We start from the raw sequence: 23,589 nt of genomic DNA on the forward strand, positions 1-23,589 counted from the left end.
TTAACCATGGCAAGTGAACCTACAGTGCTGCTCGCAGTGGAATGCAAACATCGTATTGATAAGAACCTTCGCCTAAGAAGAGTCCTTGGAGACCTCGCCAGATAAGCCAGTTTTAGCCCCAAGTTCGGCGATCCATCGAATGCGTGGTCATGTAACCCTGGTGCTTGCTACAAAACTCACTCTCAGGCGCGCAGTACGTTTACGACTTCTGATGATGTCGCTTTTTCGAGTTGTTTTGCTATACGCTTGCTTCTCGGTAAAGAAAAAAAAATCAACGCACGCAGATGGGAACGACTGCTTCCGTTTCCACTGCCCTTGTTATCTGATACGCTCGCCTTTTTTTTCTTTTTCTATAGGCTTGTTCAAAAAGTGGCACGCCTAGTATTATTGGTCGCAAAGGGCGATACAGTATTGACCGAATGCCATTTTTAGTATCGAGCGCCGCACTGCCAGCGGTCACCGACGACATTTTTTTTTTCGGCGTTGTTATAAGACGGCAGCGGTGACGTGTCTCGGGTGTACCCTTAATTGTCCTTCTTGACTGATGCTTACTTAGAGAGAAAAATGGCCGACCGCGCGTCCTCCGAAGCGACGTGCGTTTTCCGCTTCGAAGATCGCGCGCTGCTTTTTCCTCGTTTGTTTGGCGTCGCGCGGCGTCGTTTGCTTTTCGCGGACAAATCTCGAAAGCCGTTTATTTAGCGCCCTTCTTTTCTTTTTTTTTTTGCGCTCGGGCTAATGACGCTACTGGCCAGTATGGCGACGTGTTCATTAAGAGTGCCCAGGAAAATAGGACCGAAGATAAGCAGTTTTATCACGTCGCGTTACTCGGCATGATTCATTTCCTCCGAGTTACTTCTTTGGTAGGGCTATCACTGTACTTGCGCAGTTATGTTTTGCGCTGTGTGGAAGTAAAAAAAAAAAGCCAAAAAAAACAGAGAATGATGACGATGACGCCGAGGAAGTGAATTACGGTACTGGTTATGTGTTTGAGAATAACGATAGATAAAATTCAGTCTGGCCGGAGCAACAGCTATAAGCTCCTCGGCGTGCTTTGCCATTGCTGTACGCTCGATAAATGCGTCAGGGCCTTAATACGCCTACACTATAGAAAAAAAAACGAAAAAAAAAAAAAACACGGAGCAGTTGATAGTATACCGTGACTTGTGTAGACAAAACATGACTGAACAAAAAATAAAATGATATAACAAGAAAAGAAAACAGGCCCTGCTTTTTGTTTCTTGGCCTATTTTAGACTTATACCGCTCTTTTTTGAGAGCAAAAAGAAGGGCATTATTAATGATCTTTTCCTCAATATAAAAAAAATGCCCCGAAACCAGACGCAACGAAGCCCAAGAACAAGGGACCTGAAAAATTTTTGTCGTCAGGTCATCTGTCAAAGTGTATTATGCTCGCGTGCAGTAATTGAAAATGTCGCAGCAAGATGTACCACGTGGGTTTAAAAAGCGAACTATTGAACATTTTAAGTTTTCATCCTAAAACAAAGGCAGCCTTAAACCAATCTCATTAGTAATTCTGTTAACGTTCACTGATATATGCTGTCCTATTTAAACTCCTATAGCAACCAGGGAAGATTAAATCTTTGAGGAAATAGTAAGTGTCCTCTCAAATCCGCATGTTCGCCGACGGTTGTGTCATCTACCATACTATTTTTACTAACGACTCTGACCGTAGTGTTTTAAAAGATGACCTTAGTGTAGTGAAAGGATGGTATAACCACTGGCTAACGACTTTTCGCCCCAACAAGTGTAATGCGTTCCACTCGTCGCCATCAGCCTTTATATGTGCCCTGTAGTATTACTAACACCTCCCTAGCAAAAAGCGGGCACATTGAAGTATTTCAAGGTCACTCTTTCATATGACTTGTCTGCTCGTGCAACAATTATTACTGTCTCCTCTAATCCAACATTCGGTTTCTTAAAACACCACGTACGTCATGCGCCTCATCGGGTTAAACTACTCTTATTCAAAACACGTCCAAAAAGTTGAATGCGCTTTCCCCATATGGCGCGACCACATCAAACATATCTCACCAATGCACTCGAAGCAATTCAAAATCGCCCGGCGAAGTTCGTTCATTCATGGTATTATTATCACACCAGCGTATCACTATACTAAAGGCGCATTCCGGTTTAAATAGGCTATTATCCAGGCTTCGCGTTGATTCGCCAGTCCTTTTTGGCATATTCTACTGCAGTTTGCTTCACTACGCACCGTGTGTCTGGACCACCCTTCGTATATATAGTGTATCACTTCCAAGAAACGCGTTCTGCACCGTTCTTTTGGCGGTCACCGATCGACTTCCTGCCCCGTCACATCACCGTATTCATCTGCTCACGAACATTTGCTGAGAATCTAGGGCCAAAGCTTTCAGTTCGTAAGTGTCTCTTGCCATTGACTCGCTAGTGATACCACCGAGCATCATGATTGGCTGAGTTTCTCTCACGAACGATTTCAGCATAAGACGTTTTTGTGAACACGCACCCTCACTACAAATGCTCTCCATTGAATAAAGGTGGTGGCCAATTTAAAACGTTCTCGTTCTTAAAGCCACCCCCTTATGTAATACCGCCAAATGAGGGTCATTTAAGGATATAAAGTGGATAAGCGAAATGCTTATGCTGTACAGAACGAAAAATAAATACCGAGCTTACAATTTACTGATTTTCGCGTCAGCTGAGTCTTTTGCTCACCTTTTTAAGCCACAACGCATTGTTTGACATTATTATTATTTCATTACCGAGATAATTCTAATGCGGGATGTTTATGAAATTGATACCTTGAAGCACTCCATCTGAGGTTCGCGCGTCTGAACTCCGAAACCACAATGTCTACCGCGTAGGTCGGGTCCTTGTGAAGCTCTCTTTCGATGTCGCAAAATAACACTGCAAAAATATCCGCCGCGGTGGTTTAGTGGTAGGGTGCTCGACTTCTGACCCGAAGGTCGCGGGATCGAATCCCAGCCGCGGCGGTCGCATTTCGATGGAGGCGAAATGCTAGAGGCCCGTGACTTAGATTTAGCTGTGCGTTAGAGAACACCAGATGGTCAAAATTTCCGGAGCCCTCCACTACGGCGTCCCTCGTAATCATGTCGTTGTTTTTTGGGACGTAAATTCTTAACTATTATTAACTGACATTGCAAAAATATATCACGAAAAAATTGTCGCATTGGGTTCTGCGCATCCACGAGACAGAAATTAAAAGCCGTGAGATTATCGTTCCAGCATGCTCATGAGGTCAACGATGGTTGCGCGGAATTTCCGTTACTACTTAACAGAACGTACTTGATCGCGTACTTATTTTCTTGAGGACGAATTGCTTTAACTAAATCGGATAAGCACCTGAGACTCCTCATTACATTGTTTCGCACAATAGACGCGGAGGTGCGTCATGGTGAGTAGCTCAGGATTAATTTTGACCGACCGTCGTTGTTTAACATGCAGCTAATTTTAAAAACATGAACGTTACTGCATTAACCCCTATCGAAATGAGCCAGGATCGACACCGCATATTCAAAGTCAGTAGCACGACGATGCGGTCCTGCGTTTATAAGCGCCGTAAAGACGCCGTAGCCGTATATGTGCATCATATGCAGAAGGTTATCGCACACCGATAAGTGTGCTAGATGAAGTAGACATCCGTCGCCGTAGCTACAAGGGTTTAATAAAAGGTTTCAAGCGTAACGAATGAATTTTCTGCGATGTGAGATGCAAATTGATACAATGTATATATTTTTTCCCTAAATTAAAGCACCTCAACGACAGAAAACCTTTTGTTTTAGAAAAACTAAGGGAGATCATGAATCGTGATCATATTGCCGATTATTGCACAACGCCAATGAATTTATACATTTTCTCTGGTCTCTATTTTTTTTTTCTAAGTAGCCACACCTTATAACTTCAAGACTGCTTTGGTACTTCTGTACAAAAGCAATTTATGACCCGCAATCATATTCACCCATGTTACGTTTCCAGCCCTTTATGTTATAAAAATGAATTATGAAAATGTTTCGCTGGGATCGGGCCGCGCTGAAGACGCACGGAGACAGCTCGCGAGTTTCGAAACAAGTTATATGTACAGCTATCAACATTAAGATAGCGGCAAACCGTCCGTTGAGCGGCGTTGGTGTTTCTGGCTGCCACGTGCTCGAATTCACATTTGGGCATTTCACTGGCTATCTCCGGATGACAAGTTCTGTTCTTTTTGGTGTTGTGTACAGCGTACTTTTAAATAAGTAGTGCGGTGCCCGTCCACCTTCATCTCTCATTTAGCTTCTATTTCGACCAAACCCCCATCCTGAAATGCGTTAATCGCAAAACTCCTTTTTCGGCTCCTGGCATGTCGTGACGAAGATGTCAGCCATGAAACCAACCAAAAGCAGTTAGGATGTAAAGATGTGTTCCATGTTGCCAAGCGTCAAAGTGCGTCAATTTTGCGGTTGTTTATCATACATATGTGTTAGTTATCACCGTCACATGAGGTGCGTAATAGTATAACCTCAAAACACCATCCCGCAGCATCCATGGTTCTGCAAGCGACTACTGAGAATTTTCTACAAAAATGGATCCCTGCAACACTTTTTCAAGTAACCATCGAATGGCTTCACTAAAGGAGTTCATTGCCTCACGAATCGACCGCCGCAAAAATTTTTAGAATCCGTCAACTACGAGGAGAGTTAAGATATTTGTCGCATGCTGTCATTGCTTTCTCTCTTCTCTCGTCCCGACGACCGCGCTGGAAGCTAAGCAGGGAGGGATGGCACGGGGGAAAGAAGCTACGTCACGCGCGCGTCATGACCTTGAGCACTTTTTTTCATTTTTTTTCTTCGAACGCGCGCCTTATTTTCAGCGTGATCGCTAGCGCGCGCGCGGGCACGCGGCGGCCGCAGTAACTATGCAGCCCAAATCAGCCAATGGCCGTCAATTTGGATATATGGGTATATGGCATCATTTGTAGAAAGAAGATGGAACGATTTCTAGCTGATTTTAAAATTTAATTATAAATTCCAGGAAGCGTGCTGGGCTATAATGTTTCGCTCGCGTGTTCTCCGAAGCCTCGACTACCGATCGGCAGCGTTTTCTGACCATGCTGAAAAAGTGTTGCCGGGCCCCTTTAAAGAAATAATCAAGTCGGAATCCAGCAAATTAGAATGTTCAGAAGTCGTTATTGGCGAGCATTTCATCTAGTGGTATATATACGCCTAGAATATGAAAGTCAAAGCTGGTAATCAGCGCAAATTATCCAGTCTGCTTGAGATTGTATGGCTTAACAGGACTGCACCACAGCACTTGGAGTTCATGGAAGGAAGCGCCTGGTCTTGCATACTGAATAAACTGCGCAGAAAACAGCGCCCGTGTGTGTGGTCTTGTCGCGCACTGTTGCCCGCGCACTGTTTATTCAGTATCGGTTCACGTTCAACAAACCAGTTCAAGTTAGCTCTCTTGTGCATGACCTTGCCTTCATTCCTCGTAATCATCGTCCTCCTCCTCATCATCAGCAGCAGCAGCAGCAGCCTATCTTACGTCCACCGCAGGACGCAATACTCCCCCAATGACCTCCAATTGATCCTATCTTGAGCTAGCTGATTCCATTTTGTGCCTGCGAACTTCTTAGTTTCGAGAGGAAGAAGAAGTGCGTTCGGGCATAGTTGAGCCTTGAACTGCTCTCATATTTTCTCGCAATTCTGAGAATTCCTGACGACCACAGATCAAGCGAGACGGAGGACGTCGTCCCTCGAGATGGGGGACCATCACCCCGACGAGACCGCGGGCCCCAGCCGTCTGCCGACTGATGGACCGAAGATGGGTGACCGTGTCGTCGCAGCCGCTCGTTGCGATTCCAGCGACAGCTCTTCCGTTGAAGAAATGGAGTCGGAAGCCGATTTCACGACATTCACCACCCGGCGGTTGAAAAGAAAGCTTCGAAGAACATCAAGTTCGAGGGACTTGCAACCATCGACAGATCATGGCAAGCAGTCTTTCACAATTTCATACGTGCCTACCTCTACGACAGACAACTTGAACTCGCTTAACAGGCAGTCCTTAACGGAATATTTCGAGCGGGTCGCACCAGCGCAAGTGACTGAAATCCGCATCAATAGTAGGAAGAATATATTGTCAGTCGATGTGACAAACAAAACCATCCTCGAGAGACTGAAGGCCGTCACGCACCTGGGAAGTATCTCAGTGCGCTCGTTCCTTGCTCACGGGAAAGGAACAACGATTGGAGTCATAAATGACGTGGACATTGACATCACCGACGCTGATCTTCAGAGGCTTGTAACGTCAACAGTCAGAATCGCGACCGTCCGCCGCTTCGGGCAATCTCGATGCATTAAAATAGTCTTTGATTCTGAGTCTCTGCCTGCAAGCGTCAAGGTTGGATACGTCAGACATCCCGTGCGCCCTTTCGTGCCACGGCCCTTGCAGTGCCACAAGTGCTGCAAGTTAGGACACGTCAGCGCCGTGTGCAAAAGTGTGATAACTTGCCAGCGGTGCGGAGGACCTCATAAGATTGACGACTGTGACGCTGCAGCTCCCTTCAAGTGCCCGAACTGCTCCGGTCCGCATGACGCGACATCGAAAGATTGCCCGAAGATAAAAGAAGAAATACGCATACTGAGGAAGATGGTGAGGGACAACTCGACACACAGAGAGGCTGTCTCATCTATTCGTCGTCAGAGACGCCGTTCAAAACGCCGACGCCAACAGAACCACAGCGGCCACCGGAGTGATAGATCGACTGCAGCACAAGATAAACAAATGACTACGCAGTGTAAAGCCTCTACTCCCGTCTGGAGTGCACCCCGACCGAGTGATGCACAAAAGGGGGCCGAGCCAGCGATGCAGGAAGATGCTTCAGATGCAGAGTGGCCTTCACTACCGTCTGGAGCAATAAGGACGACCACATCATGGGTTGCAACTCCAAAGGTGGATGAAAAGGATAGGCAAAACTTTGACAAGACGCAGGCTACACTGAAGAACCTGCTAAATTCCCTACGTGCCATTCTCTGCGAGCTACAGACGCCGGGCGCGAAGGCAGCAGTGCAGATCCTCAACGTGTTGGAACCGCTCCTAGTAGCGCTTCCATAGAACAACATGGCGACTTCATTCGAAGAGAGAGTACATGCATCTGCTATAATGCAGTGGAACGCAAGAGGTTTGCGAAGTAGGCTGTCTGACTTTCGGCAATGGATGCTTAAATATCAGTTTCCTGTGGTTGTTATATGTGAGCCAAACATGGTATCACCTTTTCGGATATCCGGATACGCGATACTATGGTCTCGCGACGACCGAAGTACGAGCAAAGTGATTATATGTATACGTAGTGATTTGACATACGTGAGGCATGACGTCGCTCCTCATGCTTCAAATGATTATATATGCCTGACTATGAAGCACAAGCGACGTTCGATATCTCTCATAGGTGGATATATTCCTCCCAGAAGCCGCGTTGACTGTTCTCACCTCTCGGCTGTGTTCCAAGCTTGCCCAAGCCCGCACGTTCTAGTAGGAGATTTCAATGCGCACCATCCAATGTGGGGCTCTGCTTCGATGAACACCCGCGGCAGGGACATGGCTGATTTTGTGCTAAATCGGGGCCTCATGACCATCAACAATGGATCCCCCACTTTCCTTCGCGGCACATCATACAGCAGCTGCCTGGACGTTTGTTTTGTGACTAGAAATCTGCTGTCTACAACCTCTTGGTGTGTAGATGTAGAAACGCACGGAAGTGACCACCTCCCGACGTATATACAACTAAAAGGATTCCGCCGTTCATCTCCCCGTTCTGTACGAAGCGTAGACTGGCAAGGCTTCCAAGCATCTGTGGATATTCACTGTGGCAACATTCAATGTATTTCTGAAATAGAAGGCGTTATAGCGTCAGCCTTGACAGCAAATACCAGACTCATCAGTGTGTCGAAACCCAGATCGCAGGTTGACGCACAATACGAGCACCTGCGTGCAATCCGTCGCCGCGCTGAAAGAAAGTACAGGAGGACGAGATCGCCATCAGACCTGTCTACATCTCGACAAGCACAGCGACATGTACTCCGACACCTCGATAAGCTCGACAGGCAACGGTGGAGAAAGTTTTGTGGTTCTCTGGATCCCAGGAAACCCCTATCACGAATATGGCAGGTTGTACGAAGCCTTCGGGCACCTACGCCGCAGTTGTTCCCTTTCCGAGGTGTGGCCCTAAAGCAAGGCCGGAGCGAAGTGGAAATTGCAGAAGAATAATGCCGATTGCTCGTAGGCTCGTCCTTCTCAACGGGATCGCCGTCATATTATGCCTCACCACCATCCTGTGACGAACGTCTCGACTTGCCGTTCACTTTGCACGAGCTCGACGCTGCGATCTCAGCCTCCCGACACTCCTCCGCGCCAGGACCTGATGGCATCACTTATTCGGCTCTCTCCCATCTCAGCCAAGAAGCACGGAAAGCTCTTTTGTCGTTCTACAATGCTACGTGGGACACGGCGAGAGTGCCGGATAATTGGAAGTGCAGCCGCATAGTGGCCCTATTGAAACCAGGCAAGTGCTCCAACGAGCTCTCTTCCTACAGACCAATCGCCTTAGCCAGTTGCGTCGGCAAGGTAATGGAACGTATGGTGCTTACAAGACTGGAATGGCTCTTGGAGAATACTTTCACCTTGCCAGATTTCATGAATGGTTTCCGCAGGGGTCGTTCATCTATAGACGGAGTTATAGACCTAGTTTCCTCTGTGGAGCAGGAAAGACAACGTCGGAGAATAGTGGGCGCAATTTTTTTGGACATAAAAGGGGCCTACGATAACGTCCTTCATGAGGCCATTCTCGACGCGCTTGAAGACGTTGGCGTAGGGGGTCGACTTCACGCATGGATTGTCAGCTATCTCAGCGAACGTACAATTTTCATGTCGACGGCTGATGGTGACACCGGCAGGCACTACGTCAACCGTGGTGTTCCACAAGGCGCGGTCCTCAGCCCCACGTTGTTCAACATCACGCTCATTGGTCTTGGAGCGGAGCTCCCTGACAATGTTAAAATCAGCGTATATGCAGACGATATTTGCATATGGGCCTCTGGAGTAACGCGTCCACAAATGCGAGCAAGACTACAACAGGCTACGACAATAACAGCCAAGTACTTGCGCCGTCAAGGCCTGCAACTTTCAACGGCAAAGTGTGCAGCATTGGCGTTCACAAGAAAGTCAATGATGCGGTATCCCATCTTCGCTGACGGAGCAGCGATTCCTGCTGTCACACATTACAGATATTTAGGTGTTGTTATTGACCGCAACCTATCTTGGTCGAAGCATATCACGGCGCTACGGACCAAACTGGTCAGCTTTATAGACGTGCTTCGTGTTGTAGCGGGACTAAGATGGGGCCCCTCTGAGAAAAGCCTCCTGCAGCTATACCAGGCATTGTTTGTGGGATATCTACGCTACAGCTCACCTGTGCTTTCACGTATGCGTACAACGTGCATTCGTACGTTAAAGAGCCTTCAAGCGCGAGCACTCCGGACATGCCTAGGCCTCCCGCGATGCACTACAACATCAGGCACCATTGAAGAGTCACGCACTCACCCTATAGAGACTTACACGTCTTGTGAACCTCTTCGAGTTCACCTTCGGCTGCTGACCCGGCATGCGCACCACCACCTGTCTTCACTGCAGACAAACCGACCAGGCTGCGCCTACTCAGAATGCATCAATACTCACAGGAGTATCATTCCTGTAGGTTTTGCACCAACCGTCATCCCTGAAGTGCCACTGTGGACACTGCGTAAACCACTGGTGCACCTTCAAGTACCTGGGATTCCGAAGAAATCACGTGTTCCTTGTGTTGGCCTCAAGCAACTCACCTTGGCTTACTTGACTGAGCGATACAACGACACTATACACGTATACACTGATGGATCTGTGACTCCGCGCGTTTCGACTGCCGCTTTTGTGATCCCTCAACTGGATATTTCCCGGCCGTACAGGTTAGACCATAAGTCCTCATCAACGGCAGCAGAATTGGTTGCTATACGAGAAGCTGTTCGATTTGTATCCGACCAAGCTCCACGCAAATGGACAATACTCTCTGATGCGAAATCCGCATTACAAGCCCTTCATTCATGCTCAAGAAAAGGACAACATTACGTATTGGCTTCCGAAATCATACAAGCATTCGATATCACGCAACGGAATGGTCACTCTATCATCTTCCAATGGGTACCTGGACACTGTGGCTTGGCAGGCAACGTGCTAGCTGATGCTGCAGCAAAAGCCGCTGCTGATAACAGCGCCGTTCTCGTAAAAATTCCGTATTCGCGATGTGACGTGAACTCTTTGTTAAGATCGCTTATGCGAGAGTTCACGACAACTTACTGGTCTAACCCAGACCATCGGCATAGGCGTTTGCGGGAAACAGACCCTCACATGACCTTTCGACTCCCGGCTAAAATTAAGCGCCGCCACGCCAGTCTGCTGCACCGGATTCGACTAGGCGTCGCCTTCACTCGACGATACGCGCACCTTATCGGCAGTGCGGACAGCCCGAACTGTCAGCGCTGCCAAGTAGATGAAACTTTAGCCCATATATTGTGCGACTGCCCTCTGTACGTGTCCGAACGGAAGACGCTGGCTTTAACGTTGGCCGGCATCGGTGTGAACACTCTAAGTGAGACTAATCTGTTGTCCGCAATGTCCGACCAGACAGCATCACCGACTGCTACAAGAGCGTTCATAGATTTTATCAAGAGTACAGGACTTGACGATAGACTTTAAGAAGACCACTGTGTTTCGTGGTTATTGTACATACGCATTACCTCTTCCTGTCCCCATCATCATCTTCATTACTCTTTTTTCCCCTTCCCCTTTTCCCCTGTGCAGAGTAGCAGGCTAGAGCGCTCAAGCTCAGGCCGACCTCTCTGCCTTCTAATAAATTTGCTCTATATATATATCTTAGTTTCATCACCACATCCAACCTCCTGCCGCCTTCTGCTACGTTTCCCATCCCTTGGTGTCCATTACTGACCGTCGGTTGTACCACGCGCGCCTCTTTTTCTATACTTTCTAGTAACCAACCCGTTACACGTGTAACCTCTGCCTTGCGCGCGCCGCGCCGGCATGTCGAACATTCCCCATCATTTTAGATCGCTCCGATAAGCTGGAGCGCGCAACGGGAACAATCGGGTTTATTCTGGAACTAACGCGGGCAGGGGCGTAGCCAGAAAATTTTTTCGGGGGGGGAGGGGGGGTTGACCCCCCCCCCCCCTGGCTACGCCCCTGAACGCGGGCACCAACGGTAAGGCTGGAATCTTCGACGCCACATATTTAAATGCCGACGCGCCTTACCGCTGATGAGATTACCGACGATTGCGCTCGAGGCAATCGTAGCACTGAGTGTGTCACTTGTTTTCTTTCTTGGCACAAGTTCGCCCAATAAAGTGTTTCATACTCACCTGCTGGAGTTATGCTTGCTTCACCGTCACTACCACGTGACAATATGTCCTGCGCATGTAGTGATCCACCCAGGTTCACTTTTTTCTTCGCTTAATGACAACGAAGATACCAGGTACGCCCCTGTTTGTCCTCTGATCCACCCTGCTGTCTTACTATCTCTTAATGTTACGCCTGTCATTTTTCGTTTCATTGCACGCTGACTGGTCCTTAAGTTCTTCACTCATGCTCATCCTTATTATTCTATGAATTTATTTTCCATGAGAAAGATCACCTGTAAGTAATTGACCTAAATATACGTACTGTTGCACAGATTCTGAAGTCCGGTTGCCAATCATGAACTCTCGTTCTTTCACCGGGCCACCGAACATTATCTTCCGTATGTTTATCCTCAATCCTATGTTAGCATTTTATCGGTTAAGGTCTTCAATAATTCTTTTTTTTTAACACGAAAGTGTTTTATCCCGGGGTCCACCACGGCTCCACTGAGGCATTTCCGTCACGGATATGACGTTGTAAAATATAAAGACTAACCATATGGCAAAGAAAAAACTCTTCAGAAAAAGTTCCGTCACCGGGAGCTGAACTTACGACCTCTCGATCGCCAGCGCGCAGCGCGAAACGACTCCGCCACAGACGGCATGCACTCTGCTTTGCTAACGGCGAGCTATTTATGTACACCATTTGCCGGTTGGGGTACTCAGAGATCGGCGGTACAGCGTGTTTTCGTTATCACTAGCGAGATGGCGCGAAGGGCTTGAAGAGCGTGCTTTAAAAGTCGTCCCCCACGCGGATTAGCGCGCGCCTCGACAGGGCGTAGTCGCTCGTACGGGCGCTTATCTCGTGACCTGTGTGGTTTGTACGTCTTGCGCTCTGCCTGCAAGTTTCCGTTGAGAGCACGAAGGTCACCTCACTCACTGCAGCGGCCGCTTTTGCGAAAGGAGCGCGCTTCTCACACAGAAATAAGTTACAACTGTGACAGTTCGCGCTCATCCTGTGTATGTTCGTTCCGTGCGTCGTTTCTGCTTGAGCAGCGCATTGCAAGTTTCGAGCGGTTTGCCGTTCTTCGCGTAACATTACAATTTGATGCTGTAGCATTCATTCCTTCGCGCTTGGGACGACAGAATGCACAACAAACGCTCAACTACGTCTGTGAAGACACGTTTCACTTTCGTGTTATACCGATTCCTATGACAGAGGGATCAGCCATGTTTTTTACTATTCGTAGCTCTCATCGCCAAAGAGCACGACGTCAACAGCACATCGCATGCATAGGCTGCTGAGATATTTTCGGTTAATATTTGTGTCTTCCCAATCTAATTGTTTAAGTACTTCTTCGAAACATGCACTGAATCTGCTTTGCTGGTAGCCATTTCATGCTTGCATCTACTCTCGATTAGGGGACGGCCAGCCATTTTTTTCTGTGCCTCGTCGCGATAATTTCGCTTTAGTGCATGATGTAGTTACTAACGATGTATTTAGCATCTCTTTCACGGTGCCTCAGAATGTCTGTCCGTTTCATTGGCATAAAAGTACTTGTGCACCGGCATGGCTCTGAGGTAGAATACTGGGCTCCCACGCATAAAAGTACTTTTCTGTTTTGTGCTCGTGCGTAAAACCGCACCTGAAGTTTGCTTTTCATGCCGGTGTATTCACCCGCCACGGTGGTCTAGTGGTTATGATGCTCGACCGCTGACCCGAAGGTCGCGGGATCGAATCTGGGCCACGGCGGCCGCGTTTTCTGTGCCAGGCGAAAATGCTTGAGGCCCGTTCACTTAGATTTCAGTGCTCGATAAAGAACCCCAGGTGGTCAAAATTTCCGGAGCCCTCCACCACGGCGTCCCTCATAATCATATCGCGGTTTTGGGACGCAAAACAATTATTATTATATCTCGGTGTATTTCTTTGTTTGTTTTTTACCCGCAAATCAAGAAGGTTCTGACTTTGACTCACCGCGTGCATCATTGCATGAACGGTTCTTATATTTCGGGGTCTAACGTGCTTGCCTCATTTTCCGTACCGAGCCGTGCGCGTGGCTATCTGAGCAAGCTCACGCCTTTCCTCCTGCTAGTTCCCTGCTTTTACGCTCATTATTTCGCGGTAAACGTTGCTTGAATTTTATCGTACGACCACGCGGCCGCCAGCTTTATCACGGGCCTCACCGCGTTAGTTCCGGTCAGTGACAGCGCCATGGAAGCTGTGTGTCCTAACTTAAGGCACAGCTTGACCATTGATATAAACCGGATATTACGACATCAAAGATATACTTATTTGTAGTCTTTTTGTCCATCCTCACGCGTCCGCGCAGTACGCACTCTTTCCCTATTTGATTCTGACTTTCCTTGTTCCACGCGTAGTGCAGCAAAACTGAACGTTCCGCTGGCTTGCACTCCCCATACTTTTTCTATGCTTACTTTCACTGTCTCTCTCTCTCATCTACGCGCGGATAAAAAAAAAACTGAACATCGTAAGTGGATATCGCACTGGTGCCACCTGTCTGAATAGGCAGGACTCGATTTCTTTTATTCTTCCTTTTCCTGCTCTGATGTTTCTTCGGCATTCTGCCCCTGCAGGCAAAACGCATGAAAGCTACAGAGTAACTTAACAGGCAACTTGATCTAGCTAGTTCCTACGAATCCATAGCGGTAGGTGGCGAAATATACAGAGTCTAGGACAACAAGCGCTTATGGCTTGTCGTTCTGCAGTTTGTACTTACATTCGTAGAGAATTTGCGCTACCTCTTATTACGGCCAGAGCAACTCAACCAAGTTAAGTGGTGGTCATTACGGGAAGCAAATCTTAGTTCTGTCTCTCTTATTTATTTATTTATTTATTTATTTATTTATTTATTTATTTATTTATTTATTTATTTATTTATTTATTTATTTTTACACAACGTAGCCCTACTGGGCAGTAGCACGAGTGGAAATGAAAACAGACACTGAGAAGCTTTTAACGTAGAAGAAGCAAGGTGAGACATGACGCTGATGACGTCATTAGAACAAGACCTGATATAGCTCTTACAAATGTGCAACCGAGGAAAAAAAAAACAAGTGCGGGGTGTGTCCAGATAAGATCGAACACGAGGTCCCGGTCACCATTCCCGATATTGATGAAATTTACTCTAGGTCTAGGCATTACACCCAGATCAATGGTTTCGAAGTTAGTCTTGCGGAAGGCCCCGCCACGGTGGTCTAGTGGTTATGGCGCTCGACTGCTGACCCGAAGGTCGCGGGATCGAATCCCGGCCGCGGCGGCTGCATTTTCGATGGAGGCGAAAATGTTTGAGGCCCGTGTACTTAGATTTAGGTGCACGTTAAAGAACCCCAGGAGGTCGAAATTTCCGGAGCCCTCCACTACGGCGTCTCTCATAATCATATCGTGGTTTTGGGACGTTAAACCCCAGATATTATTATTATTATTATTAGTCTTGCGGAAAAAAATTTGTTCGCCTGAAAAAAAATATACAAATTCTGGCCGCAAAAAACACTTTTCCGCCAATATTGCGATTTCTGAATTTTGAGCGCACTTAGGGAAAAAACGGTGCACTTCTCGGTCACAATATTTATTCCCCTTAAAGAACAAGTGAAATACAATCTTATGAGTCTATTACTTTGCTTGCTTGTCGAAGCACTTTTGAAGAAAAAAATCACAAACATAGCAAATTGCACAAAACGCCTGTATTTGAGGAATTTATTGCTGCAAGCAAGTTAAAGTGAGGATAATAAGAAATGGGTAGATATTAATTTTGATACTTTCACTCTCTTTTAAAATAATTTGCCTGGTTTTATCGTGCTCCGTTTCACTCGATAATTGGGCTGAAACGTAAGTTATTTACCAAAAACGCCGAGCTTTGAAAATAGTTTTCTCAAAAAGGCCATTTTTAATTTTGTTTTTCAAGTCCCTCTGACTGAAGTCAAGGACGTCATCTACCATTGTGCAGAAAAAAAACGTTGCATTATTTTGGTTGCTAACAAGTTATAGTGCGTCAAATGTGACCATGCCAGCCTAGCGGCCGCGTCGTTCCTTATGGGCTGAAACTCGCATATCAGTTGGTAAAAATACTTGTGCGTGCCATAATCACAAATCAGCGGCTCCACAGCAACAAATGCGCAGCCAGGTGTCATGGTTCAGCAAGCTTTGTCTTGTGATCAGCCGCTTGACAAAGCCGCAGCAGCGGCCGCTCGGAGCTGCTGGCGCTTACAGTACATGAGTGCCGCTTCGACTGCGGATGAGCTCCGCTTGCGCGCCAAACTACGCTCAGAGGACGAACGAGAGAAGGAATGCATCACTGTGAAAGTTAAAGGCTGTTAAGTGCCAACAAATGTCATAATATGCAACGAAAACTCTGCCGGCAATTTCGAGCGCCTCCAGCAGTGCGCCCCTGTGTTGCTGTCTCTCTTCTGATGGCCTAAAGATAATTAGGTTCATCCTGTGAGCAACATATGACACAAAAGAAAGCCATTGACATCTGAAAAAAGCTGTCATACGTGCTTCCGGTGGTCGACTAACTCAAACTGCAGTTGCTCTCCATCTCGTGCCAGAACACTTGTGTCAGCCGGCTGTGAAAATAAGTGGGTCCAAGTCCTTTGCTTCATTAAAGAACCGCTTTTACAATGCTGTATTGTTGTGCGTCCGCAGATAGAATATTCAGCGCAAGTCGAGCGTTTATCACGACATTTTGCGGCTGCGGGCATAACAGCAAGGGAAAAAAATACATGCGTGCTGTAGTGAAGGCGCTCACAGCGAAATTGCCGGCAGAGTTTTCGTAGCATATTATGACATTTGTTGGCACTTAACGGCCTTTAACTTTCACAGTGATGCATTCCTTCTCTCCTTCGTCCTCTGAGCGTAGTTTGGCGCGCAAGCGGAGCTCATCCGCAGTCGAAGCGGTACTCATGTAATGTGAGTGCCCGCAGCATCGAGCGGCCGCTGCTGCGGGTTTGTCAAGCGGCTGATCCCAAGACAAAGCTTGCTGAACCATGACACCTGGCTGCGCATTTGTTGGTGTAGAGCCGCTGATTTGTGATTATGTCACGTACAAGTATTTTTAACAACTGGTATCCGAGTTTTAGCACATAACGGACGACGTAGCCGTTAGGCTGGCATGGTCACATTTGACGCACTATAACTTGTTGCAACCAAAATAATGCAACTTTTTTTTTGTGCAGAATGGTAGACGACGTTCTTGACTTCAATCAGAGGCAGTTTAAAAATATTAAAAATGTCATTTTTGAGAAAACTATTTTCAAAGCTCGGCGTTTTTGGTAAATAACTTACGTTTCAGCCCAATTATCGAGTGAAACGGAGCACGATAAAACCAGGCAAATTATTTTAAAAGAGAGTGAAAGTATCAAAATTAATATCTACCCATTTCTTATTATCCTCACTTTAACTTGCTTGCAGCAATAAATTCCTCAAATACAGGCGTTTTGTGCAATTTGCTATGTTTGTGATTTTTTTCTTCAAAAGTGCTTCGACAAGCAAGCAAAGTAATAGATTCATAAGATTGTATTTCACTTGTTCTTTAAGGGGAATAAATATTGTGACCAAGAAGTGCACCGTTTTTTTCCCTAAGTGCGCTCAAAATTCAGAAATTGCAATATTGGCGGGAAAGTGTTTTTGCGGCCAGAATTTGTATATTTTTTTCAGGCGAACATTTTTTTTTTCGCAAAACTAACTTCAAAACCATTGTTCTGGATGTGATGCCTAGACCTACAGTAAATTTCATCAAAATCGGGAATGGTGACCGGGACCTCGTGTTCGATCTTATCTGGACACACCCTGCGGCGAAATGGCCGTGAAAACGTTAACAATTACTCTGCTTTTTTAATAAATTGGCAATGAAAGAGAATGATTGGAGCTTGGGAGTGAGTTCCAACTATCCTTGGAGCGAGGAAAAAGCTCTAAGTGGGTCAGTGTGATTATAGAAAGTAGTGATGCCAAGTTCATGATAGCGACGAGTACAAGAATTGATTGCAAAACCTGTTTATTTGCTATAAGGTAGGGGAGACAGCTTAAAATGCGAATTATTTCTTAGCGAACTCAAGGCACTTCAGGCGTTTCTATCTATCTATCTATCTATCTATCTATCTATCTATCTATCTATCTATCTATCTATCTATCTATCTATCTATCTATCTATCTATCTATCTATCTATCTATCTATCTATCTATCTATCTATCTAGCCGCCTACGTCTGGGTGCTCTCGTTATTGCCTCCTTAACTTGGTGTTGACCAAAATTGTTATAGGAGGGTAAGAGGGTTTGATGAATATGACTGTCTGGTCAAGACATGAATAAAGTGAAAATGCAGTCGTGTACGTCGTCAAACCCTTTCCTCCAGGCACGTGTGGCACATACCCGTATACCACGGCCGCTGTATGCGGGTATGCGCCACAGGTTATTGACAATTTATATCTACCCGGAACGGCGAGAACAGACTGTAATTAAATGTAATTTAAATGCGATCAGTAATTTAAATGCGAGAGCTTTAAGAAAAACCGACATCGGCAGCGTTTACCCGACGAATGTAAAGGATAAAAATTCGGCAGATCCGACGTACCGTGGGAGTCGATGTTATGCGAAGCATGCGGCGGGTAGGTGACTGTGGCGTAACTTTTTTTACTGAGTGACACGTTACAAAATGACGCTAAAGATTTGTATAAATTTTATACGCACACCTATATATGTTGAACAGCCGCATATGTGTTATATAACCAGTTGTTTACGGTTGGGTAATGCTGCCAATGGAAATGTGGGTATTACCAACACCAGAAGCGGTAAGCTGATATGTAGTGCTTACACGTGTCCCGAGAACGCACGCACGTTTCCCGAACCCGTGTGCATGTGTGCAAGAAGTGCTTGACAGTTCTTGAACAAGGGCATCATCACGGGGATCAGTGAGCACCAGCAGCTGGTCATGATTTGTTATAGGATCCGGTCGTGATCGTGGTGACGAGGGGTCCATGTGTAGTGAAGTATGTGGTATAGTAGAGCTGTTGGAATTCGTGGATGCCTCATTCATTTCGTCGACAAATTGTGAGTCGATAGAGCCGGCGACATGTCGGAACCTGAAGCCACCCTTCGCGTTGGTGACGTATAGGCCATCGAGGTTGGTAGGCCTGGATAACGCTACGTAGACCAACATCAGTGGATGGTGTTTGTCGTATTCGTAGACTACCTGGGCGTAGTGGCCTACGTAGCCTAGTCTACAAAGCGGCTGTCAATCAATCTGGCATCATCCTCGGTCAACATGAGGCCATCGCCCAGCCTCGTAAGAAATGAAGAGGACACTGCGTCGTTCTGGTGGACGAAGTGCACTTTACGGTTCGGTGATGTGGATATCATACGTAACTTTCGTTAATGTATTCCTCCGGGGTCGAGCAATGCTTCAATATAGCTTGCTTAATCATAGAAATACAAACGTAATGTTTATTACATTGCTGTAAAAGCAGTTCCAACACTGGAACTACAGACGTTAAAGGGGTCATGAAGCACCCCTTGGGCTGATTGAAAAAACACATCCTGCGGAAAGCTGACACGGCTATGAACTGCTCTGCCAAATATTACAGTCGTGCGCGCCGCGTAATGGCCACAAGCGGAGTGCGAAGTTGCCGTTTCCCCAGGCACCCTCTTTTCAAACAGAGGCCGGTTCTCACTCTCGTCGGTGGGCGGGGCGTCTGTCCGCTGTACGTCGCAAGAGACATAGCATGCTTATTGGCCGATAGCCGACGTAAATCGAGAGCGGCGTTCGGATCAGATGCGCTTCTTGCCGCGGGGTGCCGCCACTTGCCGGCGCCGCACTCCTCAGTACACGGTAGCCGCACTCGCGCAAGCGAATCACAGCGGGAGAGCGATCGCGTTTCATGACGCGCGCTGGCGTAACTTCTTTCCCCCATGCCATCCCTCCCTGTCTAGCTTTCAGTGCGCTCGCCGGCACGAGAAAAGAGAGAAAGCGCTGGGAGCGTGCGCCAAACCCCCGTAACTCCGCTGATTCTTGACGGATTCGAGAAATTTTTGCGGCAATCGATTCGGGAGGCAGTACACTCCGATACTGAGGCCATTAGATCATTACTTGGAAAAGTGGTTCATGACCCCTTTAATCTGATATGACGCCTGTATCGTAGGAGTACACATCGTAGGAGTATCATGTAGTGTTTATTGCTTTCTTGTCAAATTAGATAGCCAGCACCACAACCACAATTGACGTTGCACCGATATTACGCCTGCGTAGGATATTTTTCCAAACAAGTTTATAGACCTGGCGTGGCTCAGTGGTAGAATACCTGATTGCCACGCAGAATGCTTGGGTTCGATTCCTGCTGGGACCCTAATTTTCATTCTTTCCATTCGTTGAGTCAACGCTGCTGATATCGCTTTTCCTTAACGCTCTCGCATTTAAGTTACCAATGTCTGTTCTCGCGATTCCTGGGTCGATATAAACTGTCAATCACCTGTGGCGCATACCCGTACACTGCGGCCCGTGGTAAACGGGTATGTGCTAACCGTGTCTAGTAGACAGGGTTTGACGACGTACGCGACAGGATTTAAACGTTATTCATGTCATGACCCGGCAATCATATTCGTCAAATCCTCTTACCCTCCCATGCAAATTTTGGTCTACACCAAGTTAAGGAGGCGATCATGAGAGCACCCACACGTAGGCGGCTAGATAGATAGATAGATAGATAGATACGTAGATAGAAACGCTCAAAGTGCCAGAGGTTCGCTAAGAAATGCTTCGCATTTAAAAATCAGGATCCGAGAAGGAATCGAACCTAAGCATTCTGCGTGGCAGTAAGGTATTCTACCACAGAGCCACGCCAGGCATTGAGGGTGCTTTGGAAAAAGACCCTATCCAGGCGTAATGTCAGTGCAACGTGAATAGTGGTTGCAGTGCTGGCTATCTAAATTTATAACAAAACAATAATTACATATTTACTCCTATCATACAGGCTTCATGACGAGTTAACGTCAGTTGTGGTTCCAGGGTTGAATCCGCTTTTGTAGCAGTCTAATAAACATTACGTTTTATTCCTATGATTCAGCAAGCTATATTCAAGCGTTGCCCTACCTCGGAGGAATACGCTAACGAAAGTTACGTATGATATTCGCATCATCGCACCGTAAAGTGGACTTCGTTTCGATAATACTGACGTATGTACTCTAACATGAGTTCTGACGTTATGTCAGACTATAACTTGCCCTTTAAACGTCAGTGTACTCGACGCTCCTGGTAAGCCCACGATGTGCACAAAACCATTACACTTACAAAAACACGTCGATCCACCTCCTAACGCTTGGCTCAAAGCCAAAAAATGCAGCTTATACAATCACTGGCCGGCTGCTTCGCATGAAACCGATTCCCACAAGGCGTGGGATCCGCCGAATTTTTTTTAAATATAATGTACTAATAATGCGAGAGAGAGAGAGAAATAGATGGAAAGGAAACGCAGGGAGGTTAACCTGGCGCGAGTGACCGGTTTGCTACCCTCTCTGACTGGAACGTCTTGCGTGTGTGTGTACTACTTATGCGAAATTTATAACGAGTAACGCACTAGAAATAAGTCAGGGGTAAGTTACAAAAAAAGTTATGCGTTATGCTTAGAACCTTCCACGTTTGTAGACTTGCTAACCGGTGGTCGCTGTTCTTGTATCACGACTTTTTACAGGCAAGACATTTCACTAGAAACAATGAATAGGGGCCCGGAGCTTCGCGGGGGTTAAGGTTTGCCTGTGATACCAGGCTGCAATATGACGGTAAAGTCATCTGTTATTTTCTAAGAAACAGCTATGGGACAGCAGAAAATGCGAGGCGCAGTCAGCCGCATCAGTACCATCAGTGCAGCCTTTATCTTGTCTTTCTCCTGCAGCTAATCTCAAATGACATATTATGAGTGGTCCAATTTGACGTCGTACGGCGATCCTTCTTTTGCCCACGGAGTCCATTAGGGATGTTTCATTGTGCTGTTGTTACTCGTCTGCAAGATTTCTTTTTAGGGCGGCACAGTGGCTTTTGTATACGCAGGCACCTTATGCTGAACACCATTGTGGCATGGCTTATGCTGCACACAAGGGAAATAGTGCAAGAGACGACGGTCAAGGTGAAAACATAACAGGGCGATTGAGCCTGTTTCTTCCTTTTTCTTTTCACCTTGTCTGTCGTTCCTGCGCCGTTGCCATTACGAGCGTACACCATCTCGCCCAACATTACACCTTGGGCCTTATGCTTTTTGCAGAAGTATATCGTTTACGCAGCTTTCTCTGTGGCCGCGTCAATATCAAAGGTTGGGTTACGGCTGAAACTCTAAGTGAAAGCGCGCAACCTGAAATCTGGAACATCCTGTAAGTCGAGGAAAACGTTGCTTTTTTTTAACCGAGGGGCTATGTTGAAAAGACTGAAGGGCTTATAAATAAGCTTCTTGGGTATTGTAAGCTGTAAACATCGTACTTCGAAGAATCTCGCGAAGTAAAGTTGCTGGAGAATAATCTGAAGGAACGACAGATGGTCTGTGTATAAGGCCAACAAACACTTAAACGTATACTAACACGGGGTTTATTTAAATTTTTGTTCACTTATATATACGCCGAAAGGCCCCGGAACGAATGGATAATATATAAAATGAGAATGGGGAAGAAGGCGGGACAAACACCAAATGCGATGAGCTTACGGTATAAAAGCAGCATGCAGGAAAACCAAGAACACAAAAAAGAAAAGCCCATTGACAAGCGAAGGTAAGCTGTAAGAAGCAAAAATAGACATAACTGCAGCGCAATTAAAAACAAACTAAATACATTGAGAAAGATGTGAACAAACGTTCACCAGGGTCCGGGTACCGCAAAACTATTACGCCCTTGTTTCTTTTCCGTTCTGCCTAACGTCAAATCTTCGTCTGCGCCAACGGAATCGCGGGTGGGAACCAGCAACCCCCCCCCCCCCTTAGTCGGAAGAACCCCGTTAAAACGTTCTTCATGTTTGCCGGCAATCCCCCTTTTTTTCCTTGCTTCGAAAACGTACAGAACTGCTTGTTCTGACACGATTTATATTCTACCCGGTTCACATGGCCCGATAAGCGCACGGAACTACAGAGGGTTCAGTTGTGCTGAGCTGTCAGAACTATGCGGTGGATGAGGGTCCCGCTTTCGTCTCCGACTGGTTCGCTTCCCGACTGGTTCGAGGCGGCTTGCAAGGATCATGACAGCTTGCAGCAATGCGTTTAAAAAGCACATCCTCGGAAAAGAATAGTTCGCGGAGAGATGTCGTAATGCGCAAGGATGACAGAATCACTAAAAAAAAATTGGCAGATCCCACGCAGTGTGGGAATCGTGGTAATGCGAAGCAGCCAGCAAAGAGTTGCATACATCGTCTTGTTTGTCATTGAGGCTTATAAAGTCATTCATGTCGTGACATCTACTTCGCTATATATCGCGAGATTGTCATACATGCATGCGTGTATAATCTGGTATATGCCATGCTAATGAAACATATAGTCTGCTACATATATACGATGCGTGACCTGCTATTTATGTTCGTCACGCGCTCTTGTCATGCCATACCAATTTAGCTATATATCCGGTAAACAAAATGGCCGGGAGTGCACCATGAGCGTAGCATCTAAATCATACCCTGCATGACATGCATGTCATGATTTTCGTGTTACCACCTGTTATTTATGTTTGTCACACAGTCACGTCGCGACATACCAATTTTTGGTGTATATCAAGCTAGCGAAACGGCCGCCAGCGCACCATGAGCGTGGCACGTAAGTCATGGTGTACATGGCATGTGTGTCATGATTTTCATATTAACTCCTGTTATTTATATTCGTCACACAGTCACGTCACGCGATACCAATTTTGGTGTATGTCAAGCTAGCAAAACGGCCGCGAGCGCTCCATGAGAGTGGCACTTAAGTAATGTTGTGCATGACCAGCGCCTAGGAGGCGCTGGAATGACATGCGTGTCATGATTTTCATGGTACCACCTGTTATTTGTGTAGGGATCCTGCGGCTGAAGAACCGACGGAGAAGAGAAGAGAAAGATGAGGTCTGCAATGGCTGAAAACTGTGTCTATTAAACAGTGAACGTTCCTTTCTCCTGTTGGAACTTTATATTTGGCGCAGTCGTCGA

The 23,589-nt window shown here is 46.6% G+C and overlaps 1 long non-coding RNA gene across 1 annotated transcript in view; it reads left to right on the forward strand.

The window, feature by feature from the left end:
* Positions 1–14,872, forward strand: part of LOC125758476 (uncharacterized) — a 151,926-nt gene extending 137,054 nt beyond the window's left edge. Inside the window, exon 2 of the long non-coding RNA XR_007416113.1 lies at positions 14,685–14,872. This is a non-coding gene — a long non-coding RNA (uncharacterized LOC125758476). The remainder of the gene's footprint in view (positions 1–14,684) is intronic.
* The last annotated feature ends 8,717 nt before the right edge of the window (positions 14,873–23,589 follow it).

This window comes from Rhipicephalus sanguineus, chromosome 1 (genome assembly GCF_013339695.2).
Source record: "Rhipicephalus sanguineus isolate Rsan-2018 chromosome 1, BIME_Rsan_1.4, whole genome shotgun sequence".
In the NCBI taxonomy this organism is placed as follows: domain Eukaryota; kingdom Metazoa; phylum Arthropoda; class Arachnida; order Ixodida; family Ixodidae; genus Rhipicephalus; species Rhipicephalus sanguineus.